This window comes from Ipomoea nil, unplaced genomic scaffold (genome assembly GCF_001879475.1).
Source record: "Ipomoea nil cultivar Tokyo-kokei standard unplaced genomic scaffold, Asagao_1.1 scaffold2701, whole genome shotgun sequence".
Taxonomy (NCBI): Eukaryota; Viridiplantae; Streptophyta; class Magnoliopsida; order Solanales; family Convolvulaceae; genus Ipomoea; species Ipomoea nil.
In genome coordinates, this window is record NW_017619129.1 from 75935 (window position 1) to 88925 (window position 12991).

Here is a 12991-nt window from a genome sequence, read left to right on the forward strand (position 1 = left end):
TTAGTTTCAGTTGCAATTAGATCGCCACACGAACCATGGTGCCACATTTGATTGGACTTACATAAATAGAAATTTGTGACTGTCTTGTTCTATTGCACGAGTTGTTGTAGTATAGTGGTGAGTATCCCCGCCTGTCACCCGAGGAGACTCGGGTTCGATCCTCTTGAAAGGAAAATTCAAAAAGCTTAATATATTAGAACATCAATCCAACCTGCCGGAATCAAACCAGCGACCTAAGGATTTTCAATTTAGATTAGTCCAACTACAGTCCACCACTCTACCCACTGAGCTAAGATCAGAGCTGTTAACATTATTTTGGTCCGATTTATACTCTTTTATTCCATATCGCACAATCTGACATGGCAGTTCGAATGCCGCGTGGACAAACTTAACGGAAAAAATTATCGGTGTTAATATTGTCCTTAATTGTTCAAAATCTTAAAGTAAACGGACTAAATTACACGAAATAAAGGTACAATGACTAAATTGAACAAAACGCTACACTACGGGGGACATAACAGGTACTTTGTCCGATTATGAAATGATAGTTTCAGTTGCAATTACAAGGCCACACGCACCATGGTGTCACATTGGATTGGGTTTACTTAAATAGTAATATGTGACTGTCCTGTTCTGTCGCGCGAGTCGTTGTTGTATAGTGGTGAGCAGTGCTGTAAAATCGCGCCTCGGCGCTTGGCGGGGAGGCCGCCGCGAGGAATGGCCTAGGCCGCCTAACCGGCCGGTTCGGCGAATTTTTATTTTTTATTTTGAAAATGTCGAAAAAGTTTTGGAAGGCATAACTTTTGACTCGGTAGTCTGATTTGGTCAAATTTTTTTTTCAAATCACGTATTTTTTCGAGATTTATACACCGCAAACAGCCAAAGGCGTTTGGTCACTAATTTCTCAAAAAAATGCCTCTTTAGTTCTTAATTTTAAGAAAAGCGGAAAGATATGTCAGTAGAGAAAGAAAAGCAATATACCCAATGGAATTATCAGTAAGAAGTTAGCTAAACGGAAATAGACACCATCCACAGAGGATTAATCCGAAGTGTATTGAGCAGTACAAAACCATAACGAGTCTAGCAATGCGACCGAGGGACCCTAGTTGTCTAGAAATGAAGAATTATTTGACAGAACATACTACACGAAAAGAAGTCACTAGAGAAAGAACAAGTTTGTGATCTCAACCAAGAAACCGAATCACCTGAAGCAAAAGGGAGCAACTATTATAAAACAGTTGTCTCAACAGAATCCGAATAGAAGTCATACGGATCCCCTCAAAAACTTGTGTAGATGAATGTATCAAGATGATGGCGAGTATTTTCTATCGTTATTTGCCCAAAGAGCCTGAATCCAGGATGATATGGTGTTCTCAGAACAGGTGTGGGAAGGAAGGGTTGGTAATGAACAAAAAACACAAAGCTAAAAAGCGAAACACACGATTTAACAAGTCGAATGCGTAGAAAGGAGCTTAATAGGCATCAAAAATATTAATTGAAAAGACACACAATTGAGACAAAGAGCAAAAAGATTTGATGGTAAGGAGAGAGGGGTGGACGGGGATAAAATAGAACTTACTTGAGGATTCACCTCTATGCAGAAGGAACGAAGAAGCACTGAAAAGATTAAACAACGCGTCACTTGAGACAAATAAAGCCAATTCAAATGACCACAGAAAGCTGAATCAACAAACTAGAAGGGCTTGAACCTCTTGATGTCTAGCTTGTTACAAAGCAGAGCTGACAACGGCAAACCGGTTTTCCATTGTAAGACGCGCGAGACAACAGTGTTGAAACTGTAACAAACCAAGACCGAGATATTTAAGACCACTTGAGATTTTGGTTGATAACGCCAAAAGGGGAAGAAATTCTCAGTCACTTGCTTTGCAACAACAAGAATTTATCTTGGAAGTCAACAACAGCCAGTAGTGTCTACTCAAGGAGAGCCAAAGCCACGCGACAATCGTCACCAAGGACCATCCGATCTTGGTTGCTCAGTTCGTGAATCCTAGTCTTGGTACGATAAATCTGAAGGTGCTGAACAGCGTGGCTGGTTCGATCTCTAAGGGTAACCTAGCCACAACACCGTATGGACTAAGGAAAATCTACCAAGCATGACAAAATGGCCTGCACCGATCAAGCCCGATGGATTCGGAAAAATAAAGAAGAAAGGCAAAAGGAAACAGATGTGTATGAACTAAGAGATTCAACCGAAATATGGGCAGAATCTGTGAGAAGAAAGAAACTTCGAAGAATTGTTTATGGTGGGAGAACGGAGTTCTTCCGGCAACAATATCAAGAAGCTTTTGACATTATATGGCCGGACAGCTTACAAAAAAATTTCAGAATGCAAAGTTCAAAAGATGATTCTCAAACTCCAGAGAACATGTACAAGAAATTGTAAGAATAGAACTTTGGTGTAGAGAAACCCAGAAGTAACTGAAAATTCTCTTAAGCTGATATATCTCTATTTTCGAACCTCTGATTGGCGTTTTCTCTAAAAAACGAAATATCTCAATAATAATTCCCAAGGTCTATTTGATCTTAATTTATTGTTTAATGTAATTAAGACTTCGGAATTAAAAGACAAGAAATATGTCAAACGCACGCCAAAATTAAAAATTGATGATGATCAAAAATAAAAATAATTCAAGAGAGCTTAGGAGCTTGTCTAAAAAATTTAATTCACAAGTTTCTTTGATTTGTCTAAAAAAACCATTTGTTACACTCATCTTGCTTTGTCAAAAAAATTGAGCAAAAAGATTAGTTTCAAAGACTAAAACCAATGACTGATATATAGGTTTGGGCATTATCAAAAGGGGGAAATTTTTAGGAATAAAGTGTAATGGTTTTGATATGCCAAATTTGTATTTGTAGACCTCCCCCAATTTTTATTTCATAGGTCTAGTTAGTCTTAGACGCATGACGGAATTTATTTAATTATAAAAGAAAACAGCGGAAGATGGATGAAAATAAAGAAGGAAGTATATAAAGCCGGAAATCAAAATTTGTCTGAGAAAAAATGACAAATTGAAGAAGAAGATGAAGATACAATGATTCACATCGCTACTACTCAAATGAAGATATCCAGAAGAATTTCGTAAGAAAAATAATATGGAAAATGCATGAAATTGACTTGGATCAAGCATCTATAGAAAGAAAGAAGTACACAAATGATTGAGATTTAAATCAAATTGTACGAACGAAGTGAATGATGCTTGATATATTATACCAAATGGCTCAAGTTCAAAACTCACCATCAACAATTTACAAGTAAAATTGAGAAGTAAAATTAAATTAATCTGATGAGTTGGGCAATTGAAATGGGATCAAGAAATTGAGATAGGAATCAATTCAAGTGGTACCAATTTAGAATAAAATTGGGAGGATGCAATTCAGATGAGTGGGACCAATTAAAAGAAGACATTGAGCGAGCAAGTTGTAGTATGGGATGCAAATCAGATGGACAGTTGTAGTTATGGAGGCAACAATTGGACCAATTAAAAGAAGACATTGAGAGAAGTTGTAGTATGGGATGCAATTCAGATTGGGCAGATGGGGACCAATTTAAAAAGAGACATTGAGGAGCAAGTTGTATATGGGATTCAATCAGATTGGTGTGGACGCAGTTTGTAGTATGGGATGCAATCTCAGATTGGGGACCAGTTGTAGTAAGGATGCAATTCAGATTGGGACCAGTTGTAGTATGGGATGCAATTCATAGAATTGGGGACTCAATTAAAAGGAAGACATTGAGGAGCAAGTTGTAGTATGGGATGCAATCAGATTGGGACCAGTTAGTAATGTGAGGATGCAATTCAGATTGAAGCCTAATTAAAAGAGACATTGAGGAGCCAATTGAATGAGATGAAATTCAAAAGAAGTCCAATTCGTGAAGTCAACATTGAAACTAATTGAGCACCAGGAGATGTTAGGACCATTGAGCCAATTACAAAGGAGAAATTCAATTTGGCGTGCCAATTACAATCCAATTGAATTGTTGCATTACAAAGGAGAAATCTCAAATTGGGTGGAAGTTCAAACCAGTTTGAAGTCTGAGAACACCCAGACGTGAGAAGAAGAAAGATGAAAGCAGAACTTACAGGTGAAAAATATTCTCACAAGGAAATAACTTCTAACTGAGTATGGGATTAAAATAAAGATTATTTTGAATCCCAGAGATAACAAGGACACTTCAGAGCAATCAGAGAAGCCATTCTACACCAAAACTGAGACCCAGATATTTCCACTCAACGTAAAACCAAGAGAATATCAGATGAAGTTTGGAGCTCATTTACATGGATGATGAAGATCTTTCAAAGGCTAGCTTATCTCTTTCCTGACATTTTGCAGAAGATAAGATATAGTATCTCTGACATGAACGTCTCTTTCCCAACGACGAATTCTCATCACCGCAGCTATAAAATGAATGAAGAATACAAGACTTGAAGCAGCAAGTGAAAAGAACAGAAAGCATACCAAGAACTCACGAACAAGAGAGGCAGAAAATTCGAATCCATCAAAAATCGAATAGAGCAATTAAGCTTAAAAGAGCTAAAAATCTTCAATGTGAGAAAAAAAAAGAACTCAGAGAGCTTCAAAAGAAAATATTTAGAGAGTTCTTAAACAGAGCAACAGCAAGAGCAAAATCAAGTGCTTTACCTTGATATATTCAAAGAGAGAAAACACTCAGAGCTATCAAGACAAATCTTTCCAGAGTTTATCTTCATCAAAGAACCTGCGCATCATTGAAGATCAACTACAGAGTCTCAGAAGTTGGAAGCAAGACACACTTGTTTTGGAGCAAAACAAAGAAGGGAGAAAGTAGCGACGGAGCTGTGAAATCCTAGGATGTCAACAACGAGCTAGTGAGATCCGAAGACAGCAGATGTCGGAGCACTGGCGAGATGGTGTTGGACTGAGGATCAAAGCACCAGATCCGACATAGATAAGTTTTACCAGATGTGGAAGACAGGGAAAAGTAAACGCGGAGTCGTAAATCCTGGATAGTAGAGCGCGGACCTGAAACCCGAAGCAGCAGTGTGGTGTCACTGGCGTGATTAGTCGGGCTTTGTGATCAAAGCACTAGATCACGAAATCATTGTAATCTTGGAACAAGAGTGGTAGATATAGTTGAATTGGCTCTTGGAGAAAAAAGCAATGGAGGAGGATTACCACCTCGCGAACCACTATAATTTTTGTGTCTTAACTGTTTTCTTTACTTACTGCTCTTTACATATAGCGCTCTACACAAGATATACTGCACACACAATCTCACACACACTTTATGTTTATTTATTTCCGCTGTGCACCATACTCTAACAATCTAGTTAAGAGTTTTGGTTTATCCTTTGTCTTAGCAATTGTTCGTGCTGTGCGAAAATGTTTGAAAGTCTATTCACCCCCCCCCCCCCTCTAAGACTTTCATTACCTCTTTTGGACCAACAGCAAAAAAATGCGGCCTAGGCACTAGGCGGTGGAGGCGTCCGCGAGAATGCCTAGACGCCCTAACCGGCCGGTTCGCGAATTTTTTTTTTTTTTTGAAAATTGTCGAAAAAGTTTTGGAAGCTATAACTTTTGACATCGATTTTCTGATTTGGTTAATTGTTGTTTTTTCAAAGCGCGTAATTTTTTCGAGATCTAATCACCGCAAACAGCCATAGGGCGATTTGGTTCACTTATTTCTCAAAAAATGCCTCTTTAGTTCTTAGTTTTAGTTTTTTATGTATTAGATGTTTAAACAATTTTGAACAATTTTACAAAACCACTTTCAAATATTTTTCTAAGAAACAACTATGGAAACTTATGTTTTAATAACTAAATTTAAAAAATTTAATTTTTAATTTAATTAAAAATAAAAAAAATTAAAAAAAATAAAATAAAAAAATCGGCGCCTGGGCACCAAGCCCGCCTAGGGGCGCTAACGTTTATCAGCATTGGTGTGAGTATTCCCGCGCTTGTCACGCGGCGAGACCTGGGTTCGATCTCCGCAACAGCATTTTTTCTTAGCTCTTCAAAGGAAAAATTAAAAAAGCTTAATATTGTAAAAATCAATCCGACCTGCCGTATCAAACCAGCGACTCAAGGATTTCCAATTAATAAATTAATCAAACTACAGTCCACCGCATCTACAACTGGCTCATATAAGTCGAAGCTATTAACTATATTTTTTCCGTATCATCTTTATGCCACATCGCACAATCCGAATGGCATTCGAGATGCCACGTAGAAAAAAACTTAACGGAAAAAATTATTGTGTTAATGTTGTCCTTAATTGTTCTAATCTTAAAGTACCGGACTAATTACACAAAAATAAACGTAACATAACTAAATTGAACAAAACGGCTACAGTACAGGGACTAGACAGGTACTTGTCCGACTATGAATGTTAGTTTCAGTTGCAATTTAGATCGCCACACGACACCATCGGTGCCACATTTGATTGGGTTTTATTAAATGAAATTTGTGACTGTTCCTGTTCGACCGTACGTGCAGTCGTTGTAGTATAGTGTCGAGTATCCCCCCTCGTGCACGCGGGAGGGCCAGGAGTTTGATCCCCGCAACGGCGTCTTTTTTTTTTTTTTTTTTTTATTTTTTAGCTCTTCAAAGGAAAAAAATAAAAAGCTTAATATTGTACGACATCATCACAACCTGCCGGAATCAAACAGCGACTTAAATTTTCCAATTAGATTAGTCCAACTACAGTCAACAAGTCTACCAACTGAGCTAAAGTCTGAGCTGTTAAACATTATTTTTGTCACGATTATTACTCTTCTATGCCATATCGCACAATCTGACATGGCATCGTTCGAATGCCGCGTGGACAAACTAACGGAAAAAATTATCGGTGATAATATTGACCTAATTGTTCAAAATCTTAAAGTAAATGAACTAAATTACACAAAATAAAAGGTACAATGACTAAATTGACAAAAACGCTACACTACGGGGACGTAACAGTACCTGTCCGACTATGAAATGCTAGTTTCAGTCGCAATTACATGGCCACAACCACCATGTGTCACATTGATTGGTTTACTTAAATAGTATTATGTGATTGTCCTGTTCTGCGGCGCGAATCGTGGTAATTAGTGGAGACAGTGCTGCAAAAATCGCGCCTAGGCCCTGGGAGGGGAGGCCCCGCGAGAATGGCTAGACCGCCAACCGGCCGGTTCGGCGAATTTTTTTTTTTTTTTTGAATATGTCGAAAAATTTTGGAAGATAACTTTTGACTCGTTGTCTGGTTTGCTCAAATTTTTTTTCAAATCGGGTATTTTTCGAGATCTATACGAAACCGCAAACAGCAAGGCGGTTTGGTCCAACTAATTTCTCAAAAATCTCTCTTAGTTCTTAATTTATTTTTTATGTATTAGAATGTTAAACACATATTTGAACATTATACAACCACTTTCGTAAATGATTTCTAATAAACAATATGAAACCGTATGTTTATTACAAATTTAAAAAATTTCAATTTTTTATTTATTAAAAAAAAAAAACAAAAAAAATAAATAAAAATCGCCGCCTAAAGTTTTATCAGCATTGTGGTAGTATTCCCGCCTGTCACGCGGGACGACCTGGGTTCGATCTCCGACAACACGTTTTTTCTTAGCTCTTCAAAGAAATAAATAAGCTTAATATTTAAAAATCATCCAACCTGCCGCGATTTGAACCAGCGACCTAAGGATTCCATTTAGATTAATCAACACAATCTTCCGCTCTAACCAACTGAGCTAAGTCGAAGCTATTACTGATATTTTTGTCGTTATTGAACTCTTTTATGCCCACTGCACAATCTGACATGGCAGTTCGAATGCCACGTAGAAAAAAACTTAACGGAAAAATTATCGGTGTTAATGTTGCTTATTGTTCTAATTCTTAAAGTACCCGGACAGATACACAAAATAAACGTACAATAACTAAATTGAAAAAAAACCGCTACAGTACAGGGACTAAACAGTCTTGTCCGACTATAATGTTAGTTTCAGTTGCAATTATATCGCCACACGAACACGTGCCACATTATAGGGTTTACTAAATAAAATTTGTGACTGTCTTATTTTGCCGCGCGAGTCGCTGTAGTATATTGGTGATATCCCCGCTGTCACGCGGAGACCCGGGTTCAATCCCCGGCAACTGGCGTCTTTTTTTTTCTTAAGCTCTTTCAAAGAAAAAATTAAAAAAGCTTAATATTGTATAACATCAATCCAACCTGCCGGAATCAAACCAGCGACCTAAGGATATTCCAATATAGATTAGTCCTACTACAGTCCACACTCTACCAACTGAGCTAAGGTCAGAAGCTGAACATTTATCTTGGTCCGATTTATACTCTTTTATTCCATATACCGCACAATCTGACATGGCATGTTGAATGCCTGGGACAAATTAACGGAAAAAATTATCGTGTAATATTGTCCTTAATGTTCAAAATTTTAAAAAATGGAACTATAATTACACGAAATAAAGTTACAATGAATAAATTTAACAAAACGCTACCTACGGGACTTAACAGGTACTATTGTCCGACTATGAAATGATAGTTTAGTTGCAATTACATGGCCACACACACCATGGTGTCACATTGGATTGGTTACTTAAATATAATATGTGACTGTCCTGTTCTGGCCGCGCGAGTCGTTGTAGTATAGTGTGAGCAGTGCTGTAAAATTCGTGCCTCGGCGCTTGCGGGGGAGCCGCCGCGAGGAAATGGCCTAAACCGCCTAACCGGCCGTGTTTCGGCGAATTTTTATTTTATTTGAAATCTTGAAAAGGTTTTGGAAGCATAACTTTTGACTCGGTTGTCTGATTTGGTCAAATTTTTTTTTCAAATCGCGTATTTTTTCGAGATCTAACAACACCGCAAACAGCCATATGGCGGTTTTTGGTCCACTAATTTCTCAAAAAATTGCCTCTTTAGTTCTTAATTTTATATTTTTATGTATTTAGATGGTTTAAACAATATTTTGAATCATTTTACAAACCATTCGTAAATAGTTTCTAAGAACAACTATGAAACCTTATGTTTATTACTAAATTTAAAAAATTTTAATTTTAATTTTATTAAATATAAAAAAAAAAACTAAAAAAAAATAAATAAAAAAATCGGTCGCTAGCGCCCCCTTGCCGCCTAGGGGCGCCTAACGTTTTATGCAGCATTGGTGTGAGTATCCCGCTGTCATGCGGTGAGACCTGGGTTCGATCCCCGCAACAGCGTTTTTTTAGCTCTTCAAAGGAAAATAAAAGCTTAATATTAGTAAAAAATCTATCCAACCTGCCGGATTCAAACCAGCGACTAAGGATCCAACTTAGATTAATCAAACTACAGTCCTCCGCTCTAACCAATGAGCCTAACGGTCGGCTATTAAACTATTATTTTGTCCGTATTGCATCTTTAATGCCACATCGCACAAATCCACATGGCAGTTCGAATGCCACGTAGAAAAAAACCTAACGGAAAAAATTACGGTGTAATGTGTCCTTAATTGTCTAAATCTTAAAGTACCGGACTAGATTACACAAAATAAACGTACAATAACTAAATTGAACCAAAACGCTACAGTACAGGGACTAATCAGGTACTTTGTCCGACTATGAAATGTTAGTTTCAGTTGCAATTCGATCGCTCACACGAACCATGTGCCACATTTGATTGGACTATTTAAATAGAAATTGTGACTGTTCCTGTCTCTGTGCGAGTCTTGTAGATAGTGTGAGTATCCCGCCTGTCACGCGACGAGACCCAGGTTCGATCCCTGGCACGGCCCTGTTTTTTTTTTTTTTTTTAGCTTTTCAAAGGAAAAATTAAAAACTTAAATATATTAGAACAATACAATCCAACTGCCGAATCAAACCAGCGCGACCTAAGGATTCCATTTTAGATTAGTCCAACTACATCCACCACTCTACCCACTGAGCTAAGGTCAGAGCTGTACACTTATTTTGGTCCGATTATACTCTTTTATTCATATCGCAAATCTGACATGGCCAGTTCGAATGCGCGCGTGGACAAACTTAACGGAAAAAATTATCGTGTTAATATTGTCTTAAATTGTTCAAAATCTTAAAGTAAACAGACTAAATTACACGAAATAAAGGATACAATCACTAATTGAACAAAACCCTACACTAAAGGGGACTTAACAGTACTTGTCGCACTCATGAAATGATAGTTCAGTTGTCAATTACATGCCACAACGCAACCATGGTGTCACATGATGCGGTTTACTTTAAATAGTAATATGTGACTGTCCTGTTCTGGCCGCGCGAGATCGTCTGTAGTATAGTGGTGAGCAGCTGCCGGTAAAAATCGGCCTCGGCGCTTGGCGGGGGAGACGCGCCGCGAGGAATGGCCTTGACCGCCTACATAGGCTCGGGTTCGGCGATATTTTATTTTTTATTTTGAAGAAGTGTCGAAAAAGTTTTGGAAGGCATAACTTTTGACTTATCGTTGTCTGATTTGGTCAAATTTTTTTTCAAATCGCGTATTTTTTCGAGATCTATACACCACAAACAGCCCGAGGCGGTTTATGGTCCACAATATTCTCAAAAAATGCTGCTTTAGTTCTTAATTTAGTTTTAATGTATTTTAGGTTTTAAACAATATTTGAACATTTTACAACGCACTTCGTAAATAGTTTCTAAGAAACAACTAGGAAACCTTATGTTTAATTACTAATTTAAAAAATTTTAATTTTATAATTTATAAAATAAAAAAAAATAAATAAAATCGCGCCTAAGTTTTATGCAGCATGGTGTGAGTATTCCCGCTTGTCACCGGAGACTGGGTTCGATCCCCGGCAACAGCGTTTTTTTTAGCATCTTCAAAGAATAATTAAAACCGTTAAAATAGTAAAAATCAATCCGACCTGTCAGATTCGAACGAAAACCTAAGGATTCCAAATTAGATTAATCAAACTACAGTCCGCTCTACCAACTGAGCTAAGTCGAGCTATACTAACTATTTTTTCCTTATGCACTCTTTATGCCACATCGCACAATCCGCCATGAGCAGTACGAAGCACGTGAAAAAAACTTAACGGAAAAAATTACGGTGTTAATGATGTCCTTAATTGTTCTAAACTCTAAAGTACCACGGGACTAGATTAACAACAAAAAACGTACAATAACAAATTGAACAAAACGCTACGTACAGGACTAAACAGGTACTTTGTCCGACAATAAATGTTAGTTTCAGTTGCCAATTATATCGCAAACGAACCACTGGTGCCAACATTGATTGGACTTACATAAATAGAAAGTGGACTGTCTTTTCTATTGCACGAGTTGTTGTAGTATAGTGGTGAGTATCCCGCCTGTCACCCGAGAGACTCGGTTCGATCCTCGGCAACAGTGTCTTTTTTTTTAGCTCTTGAAGGAAAAATTCAAAACTTAATTATTAGAACATCACAATCTGCCGGAATCAAACCACGACATAGGAAATTTCAATTTAGATGAGTCCAACTACAGTCCACCACTCTACCCAACTGACTATAATCAGAGCTGTTAACATTATTTTGGTCCGATTTATACTCTTTTATTCCATATGCACAATCTGACCGGCAGTTCGAATGCCGCGTGACAAATCTAACGGAAAAAATTATCGGTGTTAATATTGTACTTAATTTTCAAAATCTAAAGTAAACGGACTAAATTACACGAAATAAAGATACAATGACTAAATGAACAAAACGCTACACTACGGGGTCATAAACAGTACTTTGTCCGATTATGAAATGATAGTTCAGTTGCAATTACAAGGCCACACGCACCATTGGTGTCACATTGAGATTGGGTTTACTTAAATAAGTAATATGTGACGTCCTGTTCTGATCGCGCGATGTCGTTGTTGTATAGTGGTGACATTGCTGTAAAAATCGCGCCTCGGTCGCTGGCGGGGGAGGCCGCCGCGAGGAATGCTAGGCCGCCTAACGGCGTTCGCGCGAATTTTTATTTTTTATTTTGAAAATTCGAAAAATTTTGGAAGGCATAACTTTTGACTCGGTAGTTACTTTTGGTCAAATTTTTTTTCAAATCACGTATTTTTTCGAGATTTATACACCGCAAACAGCCAAAAGGCGGTTTGGTCCACATAATTTCTCAAAAATGCCTCTATAGTTCTTTAATTTAGTATTTATTGTATTATAGATGGTTTAAACAATATTTGAACAATTTACAACCACTTTCGTAAATTTTTCTAAGAAACAACTATGGAAACCTTATGTTTTATTTACTACAATTAAAAATTTTAATTTTTAATTTATTAAAATAAAAAAAAAAACTAAAAAAAATAAATCAAAAAAATCGACGCCTAACGTTTATGCAGCATCGTTGGTGATATTCCGCGCCTGTCACGCGAGAGACCTGGGTTCGATCCCCGCAACAGCGTTTTTTTTAGCTCTTCAAAAGGAAAATTAAAAGCTTAATATTGTGAAATATCAATCCTACCTGCCGGATTCGAACCAGCGACCTAAAAGAATTTCCAATTTAAGATTAATTAAACACACATCCTCCGTCTACATCTGAGCTAAGGTCGAAGCTATTAACTATATTTGTCCGTAATGAACCTTTTAATCACAATCGCACAATCCGACATGGCAGTTCGAATGCCACGTAGAAAAAAATTAAACGGAAAAAATTATCGGTGTTAATGCTGTCCTTAATTGTTCTAATTCTTAAGTACCGGGACTAAGATTACAACAAAAATAAACGTACAATAACTAAATTGAACAAAACGCTACAAGTACAGGGACTAAACAAATACTATGTCCGACATACTGAAATTAGTTTCAGTTGCAATTATATGCCCATTCACTCCGAACCATCGTGGCCATCATTTAATAGGTTACTTAAATAAAATTTGTGACTTGTCCTATTTTGACTGGCGCTGCAGTCGCTGAAGTTAATAGTGGTAGATATCACCGCCTGTCACGCGGAGACTCGGGTCGATCCCCCAATCGGTGTTTTTTTTTCTTGTAGTCTCTTCAAAGAA